We start from the raw sequence: 27511 nt of genomic DNA on the forward strand, positions 1-27511 counted from the left end.
TTCAACCATATGGAAATCTTCAGCCTGCTGATCTTGACAAGTATCCTCTAAGATTTCTGTGTGCTGCTGAAATGGATTCTCATACAGAGCCTCCATAATCTCAACGTCCATAAAATTATCATCTTCATAATATTTCTCAAGGCTTTCAATAAAACTATAAGCATGCTTGCAACAGTCTTGAACTAAATTTAATGATGGATAAGAGTCCTTATATCGTTCAATGAACATAGCATGAAAATCCTTTAAATAGTAAATACAAGCAGGCGGCAAACTTTCATACCAGGATTGGGCTTCACCTTCCAGGGAGGCCAGGAATATCTTCATCAAGCAATCTTCAGGAAAATCAACCTTCAACTTGCGAATATGCATGTGAAATCTAACTAGATGTAAAGCAGCATCCTTCTTACCATCATCATTAAATATAGGCAGATTCCTTGACCAATCTACCTTCGGAATTTTATTTGGAAAACCAGGGATGTGATCTCGGCTCAAGGGAGCATATCTTCTTGCGATCCAATCCATCTTGAAAAGCTCAAAGCTACTGATCTCTCTGCAGTGAAGTCACCATGAAGCATTGATCTCTGGAGTTTTCAGTGAAGGAGTCGCCAGTGAATGATTTCAGCCTTGTCAGTGTCTGATCGTTTTCCACTATCAACAATCAGATCTGAACTTGATACATGTACTGGGGTAAAATGCAAATGAAGTGCTGTATTCACAAGCTCACGGAGATTGACTGAAGCAGCGTTTATCTACTTCCGCTTATGCAAAGCAAAAGCGTTTCGAAGGCTACCTGGCATAACTTCAGGCTCCGTCTAAGACTTATGAAACAAACAAATCAACCCACAAACAAGCTTGTTCTCCCCAGTATGGTCGCCAATATGTTAGCGCTTGAAATTTCACCTCAGGCTGAGAAAGGCAAACTCCAAGGCAACATCAAACCACTTAGCATCGTAGCTAGCCCTACGGGGCAGGAGAGGGCTCTCTCCGGTTTATCTCGGTAAAGATCTTCAATGGGCGAGATAACCAATAGGGAAACACTGATTTTAGGCTAGTAAACTGATCAAGAGGTTTGATTTGGGATTTTTAGGTTTTTGGTGGAAAATTGGGGAATGACAATTTCGGGTGCGGGGATTGGACACAGTTTTTGCAGGGGGTTCTTTGGGGCAAGGTAGGAGACAATATTGATGCCTTTGATAGAGGTGGATGGATGAGAATGACCGGTGAGGAGTTAAGGAGAGCAAGCAATAACCTTGAATTCTCCTTAAACAGTTGAAAACATTGATATTAAGAAAATTTAAAAGCAGAGCATGGAAATCATGAATTCTACTTTAACACTTCATTTGCCTAATTTGCAGAAGGAAAAGTAAGAAGATGAATCACATAAAAAACTTACAAGTACAAAGAGAAACACACCATCAATACATGTAACCACAGGAATCCCAAAAAGGACTGCAAAACCCTGGTCTTTCTTCCTTTGCCAAAATTGCAGAGATACAATGAATAATACAAAAGAGCTTTCTACCTCAAGAGTCCAACCATGAAAATGATCAAGAAAGTACATAATATAGGCAATCTAACATCTTTCCTTGCCTCTAGGGGTCGAGCTCATCCTTCTAGGAGCTGTTTCAACTAATTCTAAACTGAGCACTAAAATCTAGGCAGTCAAAACAACTTGCCTCTATAAGCTAGGAAACCAATTCATTCATTAAATGTTTGCTATTTCATGAATGAATCTTCTAGAATAGGTAAATAAGTGTCATATCAACATGAAAATACATTAATTACATCAAAGAGGGTGAAAAATCCCATCCCAATTCAAAACTGGCCAAAGCTGGGCGAATTCCTGAGCTGTAGGTGAAAAATTATGAAAATTGCCTGATAGGTCGCGCCCTAATCCTGATAGGTCACGCTTCTTTGGAGCTCCGTTTGAGGCACTTCCAGGTGTCCAAACGAGGCAAAAGTGGGCTTGTTGGAAAGGTATGGATGTCTACTTTCCAACCCAACTAGAATTTCTAAATTTGGTGGCCATTTGCCCCTCCAAAATTGCAATCCCCCAAGACTGCTCCCTGTTTGTCAAAAAGGTGGCAGAAAGTCAAATTTTGCATGTTTTTTGACCTTCTGGAGGCTCAAAACTTGATGAAATCTCTTGGTAATTTCTGAGAAAGTGTATCTTTGCATGAAAAATCCAGAAATGCTGAGTTTTCCCAAAATGAAGTTGCCCATCGAATAGGTCGCGCGACCTATCAAGGAGAAAAACCTGTTTTTTGCCCAAAAATTCATAAGTGACCAAAAATGCTCAATTTTTTTTGAAATTTGTGCTGTAGTGAGGTCATTTAATATCATGCTCCTTCAAGGAAGCCTCAGCCAAGATGTGAAGGGGATCGTGCCTTTTTCGTCGTTTTAGTGCCTTGGCCAACCTCCTTGGATCTAGCGATTGCAATTTTGACATTTCTCTAAAATCATGACACCTGTGCAAAACGTGAAGGAGGTTTTTCTTCTTTGGCATGTTATGGACAAAAACCTCTCTCAGTTTTCCAAAATTCATCTTTGATTGCTCTGAAATGACTTTTGAGTGAAACTTATCCCGATGTGTGGAACAAGGGATTTTGTCGAAATGAAGCGAAATGAAGGGGATAAGAGGCTTCTAAATTCTTGGGGAAATTTTTGGAAGTAGGGAGGGATGTTAGGAAGCAGGGGAAAGTGGAATCTCAGAGATTGAGTGAGGGGAAGGGGTCAAAAAGGGCAAAACACAGGCCCAACCTAGAAAGTTGCCAGGTTGTAGCTAGAAACTAGGGTTTGTGCGAAAATGAGGAATTTGGGAAATCTCAGTGATGGGAAGAATTTGGTAAGGTACTTTAAGGATAGAGGAAGGTGTATGAACATCAGGATACAAGTTTTGCTGATGATTTGACCATTCAAGAGAAATTTCCTTCAAAACCCTAGGAGAGGGAAATGACCTTGCCTGGGCGCAACTGAAGCATGAACAAGGTGTAAAATGACTCATTAGACACTGACATGATAATGAAAACCATATGAATGATGATAGACTCAGCTGAATGATGACATGGACCGACATTTGGGCAACTTTGAAAAGAGTGAGAGCAAACCCTAGACCTAATGCCTAGTGACCAAATTTTGCTTGAAGACTCACTGAAATGACAAAATTTTGACCTTGACACTTCAAAATCACTTTGTAAGAGCATATTTGATCACTGGAGGAAGGCTGGAAAGATTGACACTAACAGTATACTTGGATGACATCCTGATCTTCAGCCAGAGTTGGGAAGAACACCTCCACCGCATCCGACAGTTCTCCAAACACTGCGGTAACACAAGTTATGTGCCAATTTGGAGAAATGCACTTTTGGAATGACCCCGGTTTAGTATCTGGGATACATTATTGATGAAAAAAGGGTGCATGTGGATCCAGCCAAGATCCAAGTCATTCAGGATTGACCATCTCCAACCACTTTGATAGAGCTCCGCAACTTTCTAGGTCTTGCCAACTTCTACCGCAGGTTCGTGTTGGGATTTTCTCATATCTCTTGGCCCTTGAGTCAAGTCACCAAGGGAGGAGCGAAAGCAAAATTCTTTTGGTATGAATCTCAACAGAAGGCATTCATAGATTTGAAAGATCGCCTCTGCTCGACACCAGTGCTCACATTACTAGACTTGCAACAACCATTTGAGGTCGAGACAGATGCCTCTGACTATGCTATTGGGGCAATCCTTACTCAACACGGGTATCGAGTGGCATATCACAGTGAGACACTTTCAGACACAGTTCATAAGTATCCCACTTATGACAAAGAGATGTATTCCATTGTGCAGGCCTGCCGACAATGGAAACATTACATTTTGGGGAAGGAAACGGTCATCCACACAAACCACCGACTCCTGTAGTGCATACAGACCCAAGGGAAATTGCAGAATGATTGCCATGAGAAGTTGTCCACATACCTGCAATAGTTCCATTTGAATATCAAGTATAAGAAGGACAACACCAATAATGTTGTAGATTGCCTCAATCGACCACCGATCATGGAATTAACCACCGTGCTCAATTCTTGTGGGCACGAGACTTCTGATTGGCCACTTCTCTACAAAAGAAACTTAGAATTTGGCCACACATACCAGACACTCTTGGAGGGTCAGCATGTTCCAGATTTTCACCTCTAAGATGCCCTATTATGCCACTTGGGTCACCTCTGTGTTCTTTTAAGCGAGCGTGCCAAGATGTTTTGGGAAGCACACTATAGTCGGGCTGCTAGGCATTTCGGGGTCGAGAAAATGGTGGTAGTACTATAGAAGTATTTCTATTGGCCAAATCTTTGACAGGATGTCGGGAAGTACATCAGATCATGCACTGCCTGTGCCATTGCCAAACCGACCATCAAGAAGCAAGGCCTCTATACCCCACTGCCTTCCCCGAGTTGACCTTGGGAATCCATCTTCATGGATTACATGTCAGGCCTTCCTTCCACTAAGCATGGAAATGACTGTGTTTTTGTGGTCATCGATAGGTTCTCGAAGATGGCCATTATGGCAGCGTGCAAGAAAAATATCACAACAGAAGCCATCGCTAAACTATTATTTGAATGAGTGTGGGTACACTTTGGGATACCATAATCTATCATCTCAGATCGGGACAACAGGTTCCTCAATACATTTTGGTCTAGTCTCTGGTCGATGCTGGACACCAAACTCACTAAGTCCACAACCTTCCATCCTCAAACTGATGGCCAGACAAAGGTTGTCAACAGGATGATCATACACATTCTGCGCATGTACAACTCAAAGCATCCACGCACATGGGACGAGAGCCTCCCCTATGTTCAACACAGCTACAACCGGGCTCTCCACAACTTGACTGGCCACAACCCTTTTCAGGTGGGGTTGGGATTCTAGCCACTATGTCCCATTGATGTGGCCATGCCATTTGCAGCTACTCACGCAGATTCGGCTCATGTCCAGTCCGAAACAGATAAGGAAAATAGCTTCATTGAGCACATCCAACATATTCGCTAGCCGGTCCATGAAATTTTGGATAAATCAAATGCCAAGTACAAGCAGCAACATGATCAACATCGAGTGCCACACAAGTTTCAGGTGGGTGACAAAGTCTGGTTGCATTTGCAAAAGGAATGCCTTATTGGAGCCTATCGGAAACTCAGACCACTCTGATATGGCCCCTACACCATTACCAAGGCTGTGGGAGACAATGAATTTGAGTTCAACGTTCCCCCATTCCTTGGCATGCACCTAGTGTTCAATGTGGACCGCCTTCAGCCATGCTTTCCACCATTACTAGACACATTCAACATTGCAGAACAACTCACACCCACATAGTTAAATCCGGATTGCATGGAACAAGATGCAACTGATCGGATCATGGACACACAGATCAAGCACAATCACCAAAAAAATATCCAACTATATCGAGTTGTCAAAGCAGGCCAACTCCTTCACCAGAGCAAGTGGCTCACTAGGGACCAAGTTCAGCAAAAGTTTCCCCATCTCATAGAGGAACTCAACGCAATGGGGACCATTGCTTCCTAAGGGAGGAGGAATGATCTAGGTGGATATTGCTGGCCACCTGCCAAGTCCACTTGGACCCCCACCATTGTTTCTTTCAATTTTTCAGTTTCCTTAATTGTAGCACAATTTATTATTTTTAGCAGTTTTTTGGGTCCTAAGCTTTCGTAGTCATTTTGAGGCCCTAAACGATGTTTTTTGGGAAATATGGGAGAAAGATGGATCCATGGACTAAAGTTTCTCTTCCCAAAGTTGTAGTCCTTGGATAGATCTTTCTAACAAGCTATTGTGCGTGTCAAATGGAGATTGTATGCCAAAGATATGACCCCAGCAAGTTGATGTACCAATTTACCCGAAACAGGGCCCACAATTTGGCGTTTCATCTCCTAGGGTTAGGTTTTTGGATGTTTATGGTTTTCCATTGTTTCTTAACAATAAATAGGCCTTCGAGCCTCATTGTAACATAGTTCAGAGGCATGTAGCCACCACATCTCTTCGCAGAAATAAGCTACCATCGCCCTAACTGGTTTATTTCCATTTTTGTTTGTAAGCATATTTCAGTATTTTACATTAATGAAATGAAGTATTATTTCCGCTGCATCTTTGTGTTTATGGTTATCTCTATAATTTGTTGTGTTCCTATTTAAACCCAGATTGAATGACCAGCCTAAAGGAATTTCTCAATCAATTTGAGGAATTTCCTAAATAATAGGGGCTCAATTCCTTAAGGAACAACACAAGAAAATAGGAGCTCAAGCCAAGGTAGAAATTTACTAAGTCTATGTCAGAGGCCTTTAGTAAGTAGAGAGATAGCTTGTGCACTTGCAGGGTGAGCTCAGTTGAGCAAAGAAATTGTAATACATCTCTATTCTTCTGATTTAATGCAAACAAGCATTGGGTTTTTTAGCAGTTTACTTTCCCCGGGAATAATACTTGTTGCATGTGTGTGATTTCTTATTACATGTCTAAAAATTTTGTTCTAAATTGTGAATGAATGTCTAGAGATCAATAGAGTAGTTTTGTGCCTTGTGATTTTGATAAAAACTTCATGAGCAGTTGCAAATATACAACCTAATTTCTACATATTATTTCTGCTACATTACTATTGAGTTTTTCTTTGTGTAATTATTCAATGATATCAGTGGCTTGAGAAATAATGTTTGAAAATCATTAGTAAGTAATTATTAGAGCATAAAATTGTATTCTATTGCACTTGCCATAGAATTTCAACATGGAATAAGAACTTTGTTGAAGATCAACCATATAACCAACCTCAAATTTCAATATTTAACAACTAGTACAAATTATGGATCTCTTATCGAGATGGTGCCCAATCTTAGAGTAGAAGACAGGTTGGATGGTGCTATGAATTTTAGATCTTCTAAGACTAGGATGCTCCCTGTCTTGGATGAAAATGAGATTCAAAATTACATGAAGGAAAGTGTCTCAGAACCTAAATATGCTGAGGAGAAAGACAAGGATAAGAAATATAAAGCAAAGGCTAAGAAGGATCTTTGAAATATCAGGTTCTTCAAATGTCATACATTTGGTCACTATGCCTCCTGGTGTCCTTAGAAGAAAAGGAAGGGAAAGTAGCATGCATCAACAACTGATGTTCTTGATGATGATGAGCATCTACCATAGAAGAAGACAAAGGAATCTAAACTTGATGAGATTACAGATGAAATTTATAAGGAATATTTATATTATAGATAGTAGTGATATTTGGTTGTTGAAAAATGGTGCTTCTAGGCACATGACCCGTTCACAAGATTGTCTCTTAGATTTGATAGAGGAGGATTCAAAATTGTAGGTGGAACTTGGAGATAATGCCAACTATGCAATAAAAGTAGTTGGGACAATATCGTCTTAGTTGGAGTCTGGAGATTCTATACACATAAGAGATGTTTCATTTGTACCAGCATTGAAGAAGAACTTGCTCTCTATTTCAGCATTGGAAGATGGAGTTTATAGAGTTGCATTTGTTGATGGTCAGGTTCTTGTATGGCCTAAGGGCTCGAGCATAGACTCAACGACAATGATTGGTGTGTTAGGGTCCTATATTATAGGGATCTTAGTCATTTAAGGATTTCTATGCACTTGAGGTCAATTTGTAAATTCCAATCTTGATTTCATGAGTATTATGGTTTAAAGGGGTCTTTTGTGAATGAGAAGTCTAAGGTTTAGGATTAAGTCTCATGAAAAGGTTTTAAGATTGAAAGAGGCCTATTTGGTCAAGGCAAAGTTTAGTGTCATGAGAGATCATCATAAAAAGGGTAATCATAAGGGGTAATTGGTCATGTCATGAAATATTTGGTCATCATGAGTTTGTTATGCTGAGTCATGTCAGTTATAGGGATTAGTTATGGTCAGTCATGTCATGCTACCATTATTTCAAAAACACCACTTATCCATATTTCACATCTAGAAGTGGGTCATCATTACTTTAAAAGAAGATCCTAGAAGTGTATGAAGGTTTCAAAAGTTCCTTTTCACTTTCATTTCAATCATTTGAAACTATCATCTGCTCTGAAACACTTTGGAGGACGAGAAGAGGAATGCTGCTATTTTCCATTGAAGCTGCTGCAAAAGTTGGAGTTTGTTGTGTTTCTGTTGTGAGGGGTAATTTTCAAAGATGGAGGTTTTCAGCTTAAGAAAAGGTTTTTAAACAGGTTTCCAATGTTGTATGGGTTGTCTTCCACCTTCCCAACATGTTCAAAAGTCCAAAAGATGGCTGAAAGCATGGTAACCAATGAGTTATTGTGCTTCTTGCTGCGCAACTGTCAGAAGCATTAGGGTTTAATTAAAAATCATTTTTTTGGCATTATTTTTGTGTGTGGGAACTTAAAAGAGGTTTAAAAGGGTGGAAAAATCATCAATCATCCATTTTGCTCAGCCAAAGTTCAAGCATGTGATTAAAGCCATGCAAAGACAACTCGTTGCGCAAGTGCACTGCGCAAACTTATCTTCACCATTTCTCTTAAACCCTGTACCCATTTTCCCTGAAATTTCTACAGTAGATGCATGGGGTTGAGATGAGTAAACTCAGTTAATTTCAGCCCAAAATTCTTCAAGGTTTTCAAGAAACAAGATACTGTCACCTACAACCATTTTTGGATTTTCTCAAAATCCGTGAGTCAGATTTGGCTCATTTTTTTTGTGGAGAAACGTTATGATGATATTAATCTGCTAACAAAAGATCATATCAATATGATTCACCATTTAGGAGATACTAAAAAAATACCAGTCATAAGGGAGGTGTTGCACACGTTTGCTGTGAATTTGGTAGCAAAAGGGAGATGGTGGTTTGAAGCTAGGTTTTTAGTTTTGGGGTTATTTCATAGGTTCATAATCTTCACAGGGACATTCCAAGATGACCCATCAGTTATATTTTTTCAGAGATAGACCGGAAGTATGCAGAACTTGAAAAGTTGCAAAAGTTGCTACGAAACTAGAATATTTGCAACAGATACCGCGTTCTTGAGACAATCCGCATTTTGACTTGTAAATTTGAGTTTTTGGGTTCCAAAAGTTGTTTTAATCATGATGTTAGGTGTCATAGATCCTTAGGATGGTATGGTTAATTGTTTTTTATGAATATTCCAATTTTAATGATATATCAAGCTAAAAACTACAGTAGCTAATTAGTTCCTAATTTTCAGCAAAGTAGGTGATAGTTCAATATATATAGATGATGAATGGTTTTCCTTTGAGGAATTTGACCTTGCTAGGTGGCAGTGGAATATATTTGATGTATATAATATGTAAAAGGCATAGTAAAGGGTTGTTGGTCAGATTGGAGAAGAAGAGACTTGTGTATGCTGTATTTTTTTCTGAATATTTACGAGTGAATGAAAGACAGAGGTGATTTGCAGGGATTCATGTGTCAGATATTGATGGTGTTGTGCTTCTTTCATGTTGTAAGTTTTCCTTATGTTATTTTCATATCTTAGTTGTATGTATTCATGCTTGGTTGAACCTGAACTTATCTCAGAATTCATCTAAAAGGTGCTTTGTTTTAGTTTACCAAGTGATCTATGTTTTCTTCTTAAAACAACATTTAGAATTTATCTACATTTTGATACTCTATGTGTTGTTTCACCTTTTCTCACACTCACCCTCCTACAACAAATTAATTTGATTCCATCACCAAGACTGCCTACCTTGCCCCTATAGAAGATCCTTTCTCTCTTCATCTTATCACTAGACAAATAATCAACTTAACATGACTCCATGCTCAATGGACCTGTCTCCTTTTCTACCAACAAATATTTGAGAATCATACCCTATTGAGCACTATAACTAGCCTAAGATCAGAAAAATATTCAGTCAACTAATTGACTGAGAAAACCCTAGTGAAAGAGCCCTCTCCAAGTCTAGAAGGGCTAAATCCTAGCCTAAAAGTGGTTTGAGGTTACCTTTTTAATCCTTTCTTAGCTTAAAGGAAATTATAGAGTGCTAACATGGTGTTCGAGAGGGAAGATCATACATATAGTTAGGACATCCATCGTAGACATTAGTAGATGATAACATCTATTTAAATGAGCTATAGCATCAGAGATTTGATCACCTACATTACATGGCATTGCAAGCATTGAGGAGGATGGTTATAGATATTTTAGAGATTTAGATAGAGCATGAGGTTGTTTGCAAGGGTTGTTCACTTGGCAAGAATGTCGGGGGATCTTTTTTGAGCAGTGATAGTAGGTCTAAGGGGATATTGGATCTAATGCATTCAAATATATGTGGGTTGGTGACAATATAATCTTTGGGTGGCTTCTTGTATTATGTGACATTCATTGATAATTTCTCCCAGAAGACATGGATCTACTTCATGAAGACCAAGGATGAGGTCTTCAGTAGGTTCCAAGAGTTCAAGGCTCAGATAGAGAACTTAACAAGAAGAAATATTAAGGTTTTGAGGTCAGATAATGGAGGAGAGTATACTTCCAGGGACTTTAGTGATTTTTGCAAGGAGGCAGGGATTAAGAAGGAGTGGATAGTTCCTTACGACACTCAGAAGAATGGGGTCGCATAAAGGAAGAACATGTCCATCATGGAAGTTATCAAGGTGATCATTGATGACTAGGATTTACCCATGTTCTTATGGGAAGAGGCATCCAACACGACCATTTATGTTCAGAACAAGAATCCTCATTGGATATTGGAGTACAAGACCCCTAAGGAGTCATTAATAGGAGTGAAGCCAGAGGTTGGTAATTTGAGGATCTTTGGTTGTCCAGTATACATCCATGTGCCCAAGGAGAAGAGGAAGAAGTTAGAAGATTCTAGGAAGAAAGGTACTTTTGTGGGATACAACGAGACTTCGAAGGCCTACAGGATCAACATTTACAACATCAGATTCATGTTAGTTAGGATGTCACTTTTGATGAGGAGGTAGCCTTTTGGAGGTCTAGAGAATTACATATGGAGACTGAGAGTGAGGAACAAGAGGCTTTGAAGAATGTAGGTACAAATCCCTTTGGTATATTTGTTTATCCTTTAGATTATGAGGAGTCAGTAGAGACAATAGAGCCAATGGACCCACCTAGAGATGTTGCAGTGACCGACACGGCTTCGTGACACTTTGTAGGATGCAAAGAGGCATGAAGCTCCCACTAGTACTTTTATGGAGAACAAATGACCAAAAAGGTTCTCAAGTTATATGACATCAATGAGCCAGATCATTGATTATGATCCTTCCAAGGAGGTAGCAGTCCAGTAGGTTTAGATGGATTCCATGATGGATGATTATCAATCCATCATGAAGAATGATGTGTGGGATATAATTCCAAGACTAGAGGGGAATTCAGTAGTGACTTCTAAGAGGATCTATAAGATCAAGCATGCAACAGATGACAACATTGAGAAGTACAAAGCAAGGTTTGTGGCAAGGAGTTCTCCCAAAAAGAGGGAGTGGAGTATGAGGATATGTTTTCTCCTGTCACCAAGTACACTTTAATCAGGACTATTTTTTCTCTTGATTTAGTTATGGGTTGGAGGTTACATCATATGGAAGTAAAGACCACATTCCTCAACATGTGATTAAGGAGGAAGTGTACCTAGAGAAACCTAAGGACTTTGTGATACATGGAAAGGAGTCCCATGTCTACAGATTGAAGAAGGATTTGTACAAACTCAAGTAGGCACCTAGGGCATGGTATTCTAGGATTGATGGATACTTAATGAGCTTGTACTTCACCAAGATGGTTGTTGATGTTGATCCCTTTATCTTGGTGTTATATGTTGATTTGTTCCTCATTGTGGCAAAAAGGCTCATTGTTGGGTGCAAGTGGGAGTTTGGTTTGGAGTTTGAGATGAAGGATGTTGGCTTGATTCATTATTTCTTAGGATTGGAGGTGTGGTAGAGACCTAGTGAGATCTTCCTTGGACAAGGGAAGTACACAATTTATATCTTGATGAGATTTTGCATGATGGACCGCAAGTCCATGGCTACACCTATGGTGACAAATCTAAAGAAGGTAAGTGATTCTAATTTGAATTTAGATTTGATGAATCCCATAATGTACAGGCAATTGATTAGATCCTTGATGTACTTGGTTAACATAGGCTAGATATTTACTTTGCAATGAACACCCTGAGCCAATTTATGGTTGAACCGAGGCATGTACATTGGGTTGCAACGAAGCATGTGTTGAGGTATCTGCATGGTACAGTTGGATATGATCTTAGGTGGTGAAGTGAGCCTGAAAGGATATACTAATTTTGGTTGTGTCGGGAGTGTAGTGGATAGAAAGAGAACATTATATCATGGTTTAGAAAGAAGTTGACTTACGTTGCACTCAGTATAACAAAAGCAAAGTATATCGTAGCCAGTACCACAAGCCAGGAAGAAGTATGGATTCGTAAGCTACTTGATCACATGTTAGAGACGACCTTGATATATTGTGATAATAAAAGTTGTGTTAAGCTTTTAGAGAATCCAATATTTCATGACAGGTCGAAGAACATGGAGTTCAAATGTCACTTCATTCGAGACATGGTGCAAAAGGAGTAATAAAGCTTTAGTACATATCCACAAACGAGCAGATTGTGGGCATTCTCACCAAGCATCTGTATAGGGGGTGTTTGTATACTTCAAAGATAAGCTTGGCATGATGTAGAATGTCTCCATCGCTTAGAGGGAGTGTTGATGTTTTTGCAACATTGGGTAGACATTCTCTCATGGGGTCATGTTAATTTGACTAGGGGAGAATGAAACATTCACCCATGGGGCCATGTTGATTTGGTTAGGGGTGAATGGCCCAAGGGCACTCTTTATCCCATGGGACCATGTTAATTTGGCTAGGGGAGGCCCATGATGCTCACATTATGCTGTAGGATATAGTGATCTATTTTTTATAGATTGGGTTTGAATTGTTTATTGATTAAGGATTTTCACCTAACAATGGGGTAAATTTTTTTAGTCTAATGCTGAGTTGTGATGTAGGCTACATAAGTGAGAGGGTTTCTTGTGATGAGGTGCCCCTTGATGGGTCTCCACTCAACATTAGAGCTTTATGTAAATAAGCAAGCATGTGAGAGGCAAACAATCAACAAATTTGAGCTTAATTTATCTTTTCTATTGGAGGAGAAATTTAGCCAAGGAGAAATCCATTGTTGGAGATCATATTTATCTTTTATTCACCATTATCTCTCTTTTGGAGGCCACATGTGTGATGAAGTTGACCAATTTGACCAACTGAGTTCATTGTAACTAGATCGAGTTTTGACCAGTTAAATGTGTCATACATAAAGCACAATTTGACCAAATTTGTTCGCGCATGTGAGTTGACTGCAACTACACTACACAGTTTTCTACACTCGCACATGCATATCATTGACTGCTGACCACAAGTTTGAACCCAGGCTTTGACTAGGGCTAAAGTTTGATCACAAAGAAGTTTGACCAAGCCATTGACTAGTGTTGATATATGATGTCTTGACTAGTTTTATTAGTAGTTGATTGACCAGGTTTGACTGGTATTTTGACGTGTATATTTGTTCATATTTCTAAACAAATTTATATTTTGAAAACCTTTCTGAAAGACAATTTTCCTTCAAGAAAAGATTGTTGGGTTTTCTCCCACGGTTGGGTTTCCCAGGTGAAAAATATTGTGTCTATTGTGCATGGTTGTATTTCTATGATCTTTACCATTTCCACTGCATTTACTATTGATATTTTTGTGTAATTATTCAATGATATTAGTGGCTTAAGAAATATTGTTTGAAAATAATTAGGAATTCATTATCAAAGCAGAAAATTGTATTCTACTGCACTTGCCATAGAATTTCAACACTAAGATCGATGAGAATTGATAAATCATGGTTGGTTCGTAAGAACGACATGTGAAGGGTTCTCCTTAGGTATGTCAACACAAGAAAGAACATACTTAAATCACAATAGATATACCACCGTTAGTATACATAAAGGAAAACTTATGGAAATAGAGGGGCTTTGTGAGATTATGTGTGGTCAAACTCTTGCATATATAATACACCCTCACTTTTTAAAGAACCCATGCATTGAAATGAACCATTTAAGATATCTCTTCCATGATTTGTCATAAAAACCAAAACTTGTGTTCAATACCTAATCATCCATTCTTTGTAAGTGAATAATAATGGAAACTTATTCAAAGAGTTGGTCCTATGCTAAGATAATCTTGTGGTGGTTATTATTGCTTGTAGTGGTTTTTCCAATGAAGCCACTTAATGTGGTTTGGAGACCGCATGTGGCTCTTGAGATCCATATGTCCTCTCATGAGTTTAATAGATGGGTGGTAGTGGAAATGGTATGTAGTTATATGCAAGAATGAGCATTCATTCTTCTCACCCCATCTTGGGATTTAAAAAAGGGTACATAGGGTGGGATTTGACCCACTTATTTATGTATAGGTAATGAGATAATTTAATATAATATTTTCAACCACTACCTCAATACTATCTTAATAGGTTTTATGGCTTTAACCCAACGCAATGGTAAAAAAATCATAGTTTTTCACCATTAAGACCAAGTATCTTAAACTCTAGCCCAACCATATAAATGATTTGGCTCCTAAATATAAATAGGCATCGATACATCGTAAACATGAAATGGCTTAAATTAAAAAAGTCATTAAACAAACTAATTTATAAATTTATGATTATTATTATTTATTATGAAAAAAATTAATATATAAGTTAAACATACATACATATGAAAAAACATGAAATAAGATTCTTATTCATGGAGATTTACCCCCTCTTTAAAATGGATATTCTTAACCTGTAAATAAAATTGGTTACAATACCATGGGACAATAATGTGACTCATCAACACCACATCCTCAAAAAACCATAACTAATTTCCTATGATACTTGTGCATATGACATTTTCTTCATTAATCAATTTAATTAAAAGAGAAAAAATGGTATAGCTACTTTAGAGATAAATGTTAACCTTTGATTTGTGTATATTGCTAAGAATATTTTAAAATATTCCATGGAGATTAAATCCCTACCACCCATCTAATAATCATTTGTAATTAAATTAAAATTTGGAAGACATTTTTCAAAATTGACATGTCGAAATAATAAAAAGAAAATAGGATAAACATTCATGCTAAAAAAAAAAATCCTTGATGGGGGAGTTGAACGACGTGATTACAAGCCTTGAAGGACTGCGTGGGGATTGATGATGAGCATGTGGATGCAGGTAAGAAGGGCTGCCCCCAGGCCTTCTCCAAGTACCTTGAGATCAGGGGCATTGAACCTTTAGCGTGTGAAACATTCGTTCGAAGGGTACGTTGTAGGTGGTGGCGTCAAGGGAGCGTTCATGGCCAGGGAGGAGGCTCATTATAACCCGGACAAGGCCTGACTCAATTTCGAAATCCTGCATGGTGAATGGTGTTGTTACGACTCTGGGTGTGTGAGGTTGGAGAGGGAAATTGCTAAGTTGCGAGCGCGACTGGTGTGGGAAAGGTGGTGGATTTATCGTCGACGGTTTGTCCAACTCCCGTGAGGGTATATCCTGGTGAAGTATTGGTTAATCCTGCACATACATTTAGTGGGTCAGAGTAGTTGATGAGATAATTCATTTATCTTGGAGCAACGGTGGTTCAACAGAGGATGGGGAATTCTTCTGTCGAGCAATTGGGGTAGGGTGGTGCATGTTCGGGTGTGGAGAGACTCTATTTTTGGTGCCCTCACTATTAGCGTGATTTCATCCTGGTGGCATAGTGTGTCGTGGGTAGAAGACTGGGTGGTGGGAAACATTTTCCCCTTATGCGTCAATGATTTTGTGTTGCTGGTGGTGAGATTGAGTGCCCAACATCTCAGCTTGGATAGTAGGCAGACAATTTTGGTGGTGGAAGAAGGGAAGCCCTCCATTGCACTTTCGGTAAATGTTTTCTGATGGATTGGAATGAGGCCAACACCTCACATTTCACACAGGTTGTCCTGTCGAAGCCTAATTCAGAAGATCCTGTGGGTGGTGAGAGCCTATCCCTGATGGCCTTGACATCCAGTGGAAAATATACAAGACGCGGTGGTTTTAGGGCTAGATGTCTTCACTTGTCAGATTCAACAGGCCATGGGGGAGGAACATATGGCAGAAATTGCAAGGATGGTTCAGAGGTTCAGGGAGGCAGAGGCTCGGGAATTTCAATTGGTGGTCAAGGTAGCCACACCATGAGAGGCCAACATCGAGGAGGGTCTTCTCGTTGTGGAGGAGGACAAAGTTAGGGGGTGGCACGCCGTGGAGGAAGGGAGCAACAACATACCTGCAACATGGATCATTGTCGGGACCTCATCCAAAAAATTATGGATAGATTGGCTACCGTAGAGTGTGTGAGGCAGGAGGAACATGTAGAGCTTATCACAACACTGAACAAGATGCACTATTTTTAGTGCCATACCCGGGAACATGTGGTGGTGGTCTGGCGCAACCAGAATCTACTCTCTGAGAAAGTTGAAAAGCTGGAGGCCTGGATGGCCCATTTCGAAGAGCATGTGCAATGCGCCTTCCACCCTCCTCTACCTCCTGGAACAACCCCAGACAACCCAACCTCCATCACTTCTGACGATTGATATGATATTATGTGTTTTATGTATCTTGCCTGTCTTCTGATGCTTCAAGACCTTTCAATTGTGGTCTTTGTTACTTTCTGTTGTTTTGTTTTACTGTCACTTGCTACTAGTAGTAGTCAACAAACCTAGTCGGGGTGAGACTACCTGCATTTTTGTTAATGATGTACACTTTTTTTAAGAATGAATAGAAGACAAATTTACAAAAAAAAATATTTATTAAAAAAAATCCTTAACAATAAAAACCTATATATATATATATATGCTAAACTTTTAGTTTTATTTTGTTTTGTTTTGTTATAATTTGAAAAATCATATTTCTATTATTTTAATTAAATAATTTAAATTATATAGTGGAAAGTATATTTTGTATTTTTTAAAAATATTTTATTTTTGATATTTTAAATTTATATAATTTTATCCTTTTAGTCCTTATTTACTTTTCAATATTATTGAAAAAACTATTTTTCAAACATTAGGGATCACTTCCTTCCAGTTCAACCTAGGTAGAACCACCAGAAGGGATCACTTCGTGCTAGTTCAATCATGGAACCTGACTCAAGAGTGTTAATAGAATTGAACCTTTGACATCTCAATAGCAAGGTCCTTTTAATGATGGGGACTAGGCCAATTGAGGTAACCCTGATTCTAGTGTGTAGTGATATTTTATTCCTAAGCTTTGTAGAAAAAAAATCCTTGAAAATAACTCATATTCAAGTAATAACATATTTACCATCAATTACTTTCCACCATAATTTAAGCAAATCTTTAAATAAATATACTTACCAAGAGTTCCTTCCCACTATTATTTGTGTTTTTGTCAACACTTACATAAGAGTAAAACTGTAAATATATAGACTTACTAATGGTTACTACCTACCAAAATTTATGTCGCTCATAAGCAATTGATTTATTCCATTTCACATCTCAATTTATTAGTTCTTGCCAAAGTAAGACTATAGAATTCAGTTTGCTTATTGACCACTATTAATTTAGCATTGACCAATGTAAGTTATAAATTCTTATGTAATTTTTCCCATAGCATCTTTTCTAACTTGAGTGGCAGGGACAAAACTTCCTTTTAACACTTGTTATATTTTGAAACTAATACAATTGTAATGAAAAACATAAGGTCATCATATAGTGTATATTGTTGAGGTGCAAACAATCTAATGGAAATGTCAGAATTAAAAGATAAATAAAATGTTATTAATAATAAAATAAAATAGTAATTTGACACATTTAATATTTTAATTTTAATTTAAAACTTAGTATAATTTTTCATTATTTAAATTGCATTTTTGAATGCATAATTGGATACAATGCCTTAGAGGGCGAGTTGACAGAGCGACATTAAGGAAAAAACCCTAGCTATTTCGACATGGTTTGTTCCTCCCTTCTCATTTTTGTCACGTTGCCCTTCCCTTGCAGGTGATGCTTCTAGTTTGTGGCACCATTTTCACAGTGCGTTGGTTGAGTTTTCACGTTTTCGTGGTTTTTTATGGTGTTAATTTGTTTGATTTCTGTCTATCGTGTTGTTGCCTAGTCCACTATGGAAGATTCAAGGGGGGAGGGGGATTGGGAAGTCACTCTACTGCTCGACTCTCTTTTGTGCCTTTTCTTGCTAGGGTTTTTGATGTGGACATTTCGAGTGGTCTTTTTTGTAGCGGGTTATGATTCCATGGGAAGTTTTCTTTTGTTTTGTGTTAGGAGATTCCGACACATAGAAAATAATTAAGTATATCTTGGTCTAATGTATAATTAGGTAAAGTGTGTTTCTTTAGTATGTACTTTTTGTAGCTTACAATCCGACGATCACAATATGTTATAGTCATGAAGTGATCTGATGGTTCATTCTCTCCTCAATATTACCGATACTTGATCCATAACTTAACACCCGATTGGTCCATGATCTCTATTTAAAGAGAATGGAGGGTCATTTGTTTGTGACCATTTATGAGTGAAGCCTATGTAAATTTTCTTTCTTTTTATTAATCATATTGCTTGAAGTGGTTGCCTTGGCTCAGGCCATGGACTATTTCCCTCTTTGAGGGTTTTAACCATGCCAAGAATACAGGTGTACTAATATGTGATCTGTTTGTGAGCGGTGTCGTTTGGTGTTCAATCTAAGGAATTTACCCCGTAAATTCCTACATGGTATTAGAGCCATTCGAGGGCCGCATTCGTTGGTGATCCAAATCCGATGCTGGTACAACTACATCCGACCATCGTTTCATAGATCTATTGTTTCTGACTGCTTTTGTGTCGAGAGGACTGCTCTATTATGTTAAGAGCATCTGTTCCAGTGAGGAACCCCTTTCATTTCACACGAAAAGGTTTCCAATAGCCCTAGCTACTTCATTTTTAAGATCTAGAGGTATATAGTATTTATTTGCAGTTATAGTTATTTATCTCTTTGCTTATTTCAGTTTATAGTGATATATAAAATTTTTATTTCTGGATCTATACCTTTCATTTTTGCGTATTCTCCTTTCCCTGCGACTCTATGTTATTTAGGCAAACTAGAAACTGAAAGAAAGGATTTTTCTCATGCGTATTCTCTTTTTCGTCGTGCCTTAGTGTGATCTCAGAAAATCAAGAACAATGAGGGAAATATGTAGTTTCTGGGGAACTAACCCCAAATCATTTTTTAAGCCATAAGACTTGGATACTTTTGCTTGTTTGTTTTGTTTGTGTGGTTGTTTTTTTGTTTTGTAGGCAAAAATGGGTTTTTCAAGTAAGCACGCAACCTTAAGCTTTGTTGAAAAAAATAAAAAACCCTCTTCCTACTTTATAACAATAGCATCTTTGAACTAGCTCATTTGGTCTAAAGTTACTTTATGAGAATAGAGGTCTTGGGTTCAAGTCTTTTTTTTTTTGAGTTACTTTTTCAAAAAGCACATGTAAATTACTTTTTAAAGTTACTTTATGTAAAAGTGTTCTCACCCATTATAAAAAGTGAGTCACTTATAATTCTAAAGTCATTTTATCTTTTATTTAAGTTATAATTTAGTGGATAGTTCATAAAGTACCATTGTAAAAGTGACGTTCACCTATTTATAAAAGTGGGTCAAATAAAGTAATCCTTTTAAAGTGAACTAATTATATTAAGTTTGGAAATGGGGGAATTTTTTTTAAAATAACATTATCATCAACTTCCCAACATTCACGTGGTTCGTTGGTATCTTCAATAATTTTTCTTCAAAAAGCCATAACTTCTTCATCGAGAAGCCGATTTCAGAGCCGTTTTTTTGAATCGGCCTACTTTTTCAAGATATTTCCATTGAAACACCTAGTTTCAACATATACAACTTAATTTTCTTTTAAATTGAAAGTCCACGCCTAGTTATTCTTGATAACACCAACTATTTCCAATGGCTATCCTACATGGTGGATTTACTTAGAAGTAAAGGTCTTTATAGAATAACCTCATGCCAAGAGTCTAAACCTCAATATGAAGATAAGCTAGCCAAATGGGAAAATAAGCAAGATAAAGAACGTGGGTTGATAGGGATGTCTATTTCTCGAGACCTTAGATTCCATATCATAGAAATTTATACCCCCAATGAAGCAATGAAAAAGCTCAGTACTATTTTTTGAATTAAAAATGAAATTAGAGCCCATCAAATCGAAAATGAGTTGCTTACTTTGGAACCTGTTGAAGGCCCCAAAAATCGGGTCGACAACAAGGGGGATACCCACCCAGTCCGGACCTTGGTTGGCAGCTCCTTATCCGTTTGGTATAGCGGGTCCGACTGGGGATAATGGGACCAGTTTCCCAATCTAAGGGGTGTGTGTGTGTGTAGAGTTGAATGATGCTGATCTAGGAGTATTTTAAGCTAATTTAATTCAAACTTCTAAACTAACTCTATGCTATTGTAATCTAATAAAGGAAAAAAAACACATCTAATCTACACTAACCCGGGGTATATTTCTTCTATTATGCGATCTAAAAAGATTTCGAACAATAACTGGTAATAAAGATCATTCAGCTATCATAAGAATAGAAATCAATTAAGATAAACCATTCTACATAAAAAGTTAGGCAAAACAGTTGTGAACAGCATATCGCATAATAAGTTATTCATATATCAAGCACAAATAAATGACTCCACCGTACAAAAGTGCCAAATGGTAACCCACACATTCATGCATTAACATATAAACAACTGAAAACTGCATATCGCTTTAAGAATATGAACAGAAACAGGTCAAGAGATAAAAGTACCATTTATGACTGTTTCCACTCATAAGCTTCAAGCAATAACGATTTATCTCTACTTGTTCTAACATCTACTAAGAGTACAAAAGTGCAACATCAGTAGCAGACATTAAATGCAAACATTGATAAATCTCGATCCATCCATTCACCAAAAACCCCCTCCGAGGGTGCAAAAGTGCATGTTCTGAGGACAAGTTTTTTGACAAATTTCCGGACCCTTCTCCAAATGCATGAGAAGGGTTTAAATACTGCTAACTAATTAATCTTAATTACATAAATTTAGGACACGGTTTCAAATGACCGCCCTTCTACTAAAGCAAATTATTTCTAAAAATTGAATCTAATTTCTAACCGTTTCTGTATTTTCTCCTTAGTGCTGTAAGTAATGCAACATTCGCCTGGGAAGAGTCGGCTGGTTGTCTTCTCCTTTCGTTTGAGTTACGAAAATAGAAACAACAAGAGCTGGCACCGCTTTTTGACAAACTGGAAGATATTTTCCTCTGGCTTGGTGTATTCGCTGTGTGTATACTTGGTAATATCCCAAATTTCTCTCAAACTGATTGTGCTGTTGCTATTTCGGTTTCCGGCCTGGCGAATGACTGAGCAAGTTAGGGACTTTGCTCTCTGAACAATTTTCTGTATTGAAAACTGCTTCCGTTCTTTGTTCCAGGCTTTTCTGGTGCGTTTTCCTCCTTTAGCGTTTTTCTTTTTGCTTTACCCAGTCTAAGCTTCAGGATCTTTTGAAAACATGCTGCTTTTGTGCGCCTTTGACTCTGAGTCTTGGATAGTCTATTTCCATCAGTCTCTGTTGAGTGATACTCTGGAATCCGCGGTCCTACTGCATGCGACATCCATTTGCGAAGGCATTTCTTCTCTGTTCTCTGAGTATTGACGCTTTCCTCTTTTCCTTAGATGTTTCCTGCACATTGATTTATATTAGTTGCTGTCTTATAGTTTACGCAAAGGAAAAGAGTAACGACGAAAAGATTGACATGAAAGCTTTAAGCTCTAATGAATGCATAATCATGACACTCATAATGAACCGACTCTTCAAAAAACACAACACAATCCTTCTCGGATACTTTGGCGTACAATCATTAATTTCTTTTTAAGGTGCGCGCCCAATTTTGGTCTGCAGACAGTTTTCCTTGAACGCTGTGCCGAGGAGCCTTTGCGATGAGTGATTTCTGCGACTCGCATCGCAGTGTCGAGGATTGCGTCGTTTAAGATGTGTCATCGCAGGATTTGATGATCGCATTCATCGCAGATCACAATATCGCAGATCGCAAATATCGCAGATCGCAATATCGCAGATCGCGATATCGCAAATCGCACTTAATTATAATCATTGTGTGCTGCTTATGCGATGTTGCGATATGCGACGTCGCATATCGGCCGTCGGCGATTCCTTAAGCTTTTTATTTAAGAGAGCTTCACAATATAAGCGATGCGATGAATTTCGCGTCGCTTCCTCGCAGCTCATTATGCGCATAGGAAAACGTCTCGTTCTCTTCTTGCGATGCGATATAGCTTTAGGGAGTCAAAATACAGAGTTTTGATAAAAAGTTTTTTGGATTTTTTGTTAAGGGTCCCCATTTGCTTGGTGTTATTGCTAATACCAATCAAAGAGGGGGGGTGTTGGTGACCACAACAATGGCGATTCACTGTGAAGAACCAGTTATCTCTGTTTTTCTATTGAATTTCAACTTCCGAAGCAGAAAGATTTTCATATATCTAAATTTTGTTATGGACAGATAGAGTATATTATGCCTTATCCTAGCATTGATACTTCGTCTCAACCTTTTCATATTCCAATCGTTTGTTTCCTCAGGCTTAGTTCTTGTATTCACACCAGACACTACTTGGTCTTTTAAAGATAAAATAAGGTCTTCTCTGCGCGCTGGCCTTTTAAAATATGCTCATTTGTCGTAGGTAGAGCCTCTGCTGCCCGCAAGCGTCCATAGCCTCGACAGGGTTACCTGTTACCCAGCAATGATCCTTTATCCTGCTTGAGGTTATTTACAACATTTCAGAGGAAAACCCCTTCTTGACACTTTTTCCTTTTTTATTCTCTAAAGAACAATGTCTTGGTTTGGTGGCCAAATTATGACACAGTCATTCACTTGATTTACACTTTTGCTGAACAAGCTGGCTCGTGATGAGACCCCTTGTCTTTTGATTGCAACAATCTTGAGTCGTTGCCCTGTTTTGGTAGACAGTATTGGCAAAGTCAGCAAGTTATAATATCTGTGATCATGATAAGCTGGCTCGTGATGAGACCTCTTATTCTTTGAGACATAGTGTTTTCTCGGATTGTTCTTCTGAATGCTGCGATTTCCTTTAGCAGGGAGGAAGTCATTGTTTTTCCTTAAGAAAGCTCTGGACGACAATAATAGAGTTTGAAAACAGCAGCTTTACAGAGAATATTTATTTTATTATTGATACCTTTCATTGTGCTGATATAAAACAATTTTTTACCAAAGGTTGCTTTCATCAAATTTTTGAAGTTGAAACTAGCATCATGTCTAGGCTAAAGTTAACTCTACCTATCAATAATAAAAATCAGATCTTTCGAAAATTTTTGCTACTTGTACAAGCGAAAAGCTCAAAATCTGATAGAGAATTGGTGTCTTTTTCATGAACCCTTTTAGTGACCATCTACAACTGGTTTTATTTATAAGAAAGAGAAAACAAATAAAAACTAAAACTATCCTACAAAAATAGAAGAGTGATCTTCTATGGAAAATATTTTTTAAGAATCTGTCCATTAACAGGCAAAGAATCTCTTCTACCTGCTAAATCCTGCAACACAAACGTCGATGGGCCTATGACTTCTACAATCTGAAAAGGGCCAAGCCACAGTTTATGAAATTTCGTATGTTTTCCCTTTTCTTCATGAGCCTTATCCCATTTCAAAACTAAATCTCCCATCTGAAAATTTTTTCTGGTCATTATGCTTGAGTCAAAAGAGGATTTTATCAGCGATTGTGATGAGAATGGGTTCTCTTAGCTTGTTCTCGTCGTTCTTCTAATTTAATTATTTTCATTTGTCTTAGTTGTATGGAGGAGGTGGATACCTCATCGATGTGTTGTACTAAAGACAAAGAGGGAATGACTAAGTGGGTTGGAAGAACCACTTCTTTTCCATAAACTAAATTAAAGGGAGAAGTGCCGATTGAAGCTTTCTTCGTTATTCTATTTGCCCATAAAGCATTTACCAACGCTTTGTGCCAATTATTTTGGTTTTGGTCGACTGTTCTTTTAATAATTCTAATCAGGTTTTTGTTTGTTGATTCAGCCAATCCATTACCTTGCAGATAGTAGTTGGCCGAATATTTCAGTTTGAACCCTCTTTTAAGTGCAAACTCAGTCATTGTATTTCCAGAAAAGTATGAAGCATTATCAAATACTAAGGCCGTTGGCAATCCAAACCTAGTGATTATAAATTGATTTATGAATTCAATAATGTTTTCAGAATTAGCTGTCTTGAGAGAAACTGCTTCTACCCATTTAGTAAAATAATCTGTTGCCGTGAGGATGTACCTATGCTGCTTAGAAGAGTGAGGAACGATCTCACATATTATGTCCAAGCCCCACTGGCTGAATGGTTGCTCGATGTTTACCGGCTGTAGTGGCATGGATAGTTTCATTTGTTTCCCTGCAGCAGTCTGGCAGACTTGGCATTTCCTCACGTAACTGTGTGAGTCTTTGAACAGTGTGGGCCAATAATATCCTGCAAGTAAGATTTTATGTGCAGTAGCATCTCCAGCATAGTGTCTGCCTACTGGTCCATCGTGGAGTTCCTGCAAAACCTTTTCGGCTTCAGTTTTCTCAAGACACCTAAGAAGCACAGAATCGTAATTTCTTTTAAACAGAACATCATTTATGAGCTAGTATTGTTTAGCTTTCAACCTCAGAGCTCTTTTCTTGGTGTGATCCAGGTGTGATGGAGCATACCCATTCTTAAGATAATAAATGGTGTCAGCATATAATGATTCTGCATCGTTTAGGCTTACCTCATACGTATGTACCTCGTCAGATGAATTCTCAGGAATTTGCGATGCTCCAGCCAACATTTTGCAGAAGCCTTGGCCTCTTACAATGTTTGCTGGTTTGATCTCAAGATCGTATTCTTGTAAAGCGGTGATCCAATTTGCTCTTTTTTTGCCCACATCCTTCTGTATCAGAAGGTTTCTTACCGCTGGAAACGGTATTGACTTTAGATATGGGCTTTAAGTAAGAAAGGTCCGAAATATTTGATTGCTTTGAAAACAGCATACGCCTGTTTCTCTACGTCGGAATAGTTGAGTTCAACACCTTGTAAATTCGAGCTAAAAAATGCGATTGGAGCTTCCGCTTTCTCTTGATTTGTTTGAGTTAGAATCGCGGCATAAGATTTCTCTGAGGCAAATGTGTATAAGATAAAAGATTCTGAAAAATTCGGGGTTGCTAAAGATGGAGCGTTAATGATGGCTTGTTTTATCAAGTTGAATGCTTCATGCTCATCTTGACCCCATTTAAAATTTGAATTCTTTTTGATCATATTTTGCAAAGGAGAAACAATACGTGAGAAATATGGGACAAATATCTTCACAAAATTAATTTGACCAAGGAAATATTGCATGGCTTTTTTGTTATGAGGCATGGATATTTCAGAAATTTCTTTGATTCTATCAGGTTCAATGTGAATGCCAGATTTTGACACTATGAATCCTAGAAGTTTTCCTTCACTTAATGCGAAAAAAGATTTCTTCGGGTTAAGTGAAATCCCATACCTTAAACATCGTTGAAAGATTTGTTTCAAGTCTTTGAGATGGTCGCTTCGCTTCTTGGAGTACACTGTTATATCATCCAAGTAAATCACTACAGATTTATTGACTAAACCTTTGAATGCGATGTCCATGGCTCTCTGAAATGTAGCGCCGGAATTGATCAAACCAAATGGCATCTTCCGATATGCGTATGTGCCCCATTTAGTTCGGAATGTGGTTTTTAGCTGATCATCGGGATGCACCAGCACTTGATTGTATCCTGAAAATCCATCCAAAAAAGACATTAATTCTGAGCCTGCTACTGCCTGTAATATCTGCTCCATAGGTGGGAGGGGAAAATTGTCCTTTTGACAGGCTTTGTTGAGATTTCGGAAATCAATACAAATTCGAATATCTCCGTTTTTCTTTCTAACAGGTACCATATTAGAGACCCATTTGGAATGTCTGACGGGGAAGATTATTCTGGCTCTCAACAACTTATTTAGCTCAGTTTTTATCTGATTTTCTAAATTGGGGTGGATTTTTCTGAGCTTCTGTTGGACAGGTTTTTCATTTTCAATCATCGGGATAGTGTGTTGAATGATAGAAGTGTCGTATGTTTTCAACTCATCGTAGTTCCAGGCAAAAACATGTCTGTATTGTCTCAAAAGACGGATGTATGCTAATTTCTCTTCAGGTGCTAGGCCGTGGCCTAGATTAACGTTTTGTGGTTTCTCATCGGTTCCTAGGTTTACTAAATCGTAGTTCAGAGTCGAACTGTAAAGTTTAGCATTGGTAGACCTTTTAAACCGACTTTTCAAATCATATAAGTCTTCTAACTTAACCACTGACCTAGGTATAGCATTATCAGTGCTATGCTGTTGTATTTGGTGATCGTGATGGTCTTCGTCAATTATTTGATTTGAGTAGGATCCTTCAGAAGTGAGGAAATTTACAATGTCTGGATCGTCATTGAATACTCTCCAGTTTGTAATGTTGTCAGGGATGGACGGTCTAAAAATTAATTCTATTGAGAATCTATCTGGACTAAAATCTTCGGAGGGAATAAGTCTAGAGGCTACGTTAGCTAACAGGTCTGCGCTCGCATTTTGGAGTCTTGGGATTGACGAAATATTGAATGCTATGAAATGTGTAGTCAGATCTTGAACTAAAGATTGATAGTGCTTCAAATGACTTGATAGGCAATGTATGGTGTTACGTACCTGTTTGACGAAAATCTCAGAGTCTCCGAAGACTTGAAGGTACTTAACGTTCAACCCGATTGCTTTGTATAGGCCTTGCACCAAGGCCTCGTATTCCGCTGTATTGTTTGTGCAATCGAATTCAAGTCTGCATGTAAGCATGGTCTTATTTCTGTCTGGGCTAATCAGAATGCATCCTGATCCTGCTCCCTCGTTAGATTTGGAGCCATCAAAATATAATTTCCAAAACAACGATGTATTTACAGAGTTATCTAAAAAATTAACACACTTCGAATCATCAGTTTGGGAAAAATTTTCGACTTGGGACAAAACTGAATTTTCTAAGTAAGGTGAGGTATGAGCATTAAAATTGCCGAGGAAAGAATCTACCGAGTAGTTTCCTATGATACTGCTGTTGTATGCTATTGCTTCATTTTCTCCCTCCAATTCTGTCACTATGTACTTTTGGTGTAACTCTCGTTCAACCTTTATTTGATTCGGTTTACCATTGTAGGGTAACCACATGCACGACCAGTCAGTTGAGAAGTATCCATGGAGTTTTTCGGACCAATCCCTGCTAAGAATTAAGCCATAGAATTCAGGGATATCAGCTACTAGAATGTCAATAACCCGACACACCTTCGGGTTAGATGACAATCTTATGGTCACTTGATTAAGTTCACCAATCACTTCGACTTGGGATCGATCAAGCTGAACTATGCGCACTGTGGATT

Source organism: Pinus tabuliformis, chromosome 2_1, assembly GCF_031772625.1.
Source record: "Pinus tabuliformis cultivar Carrire ecotype Pingquan chromosome 2_1, CPIR1, whole genome shotgun sequence".
Classification (NCBI taxonomy): Eukaryota; Viridiplantae; Streptophyta; class Pinopsida; order Pinales; family Pinaceae; genus Pinus; species Pinus tabuliformis.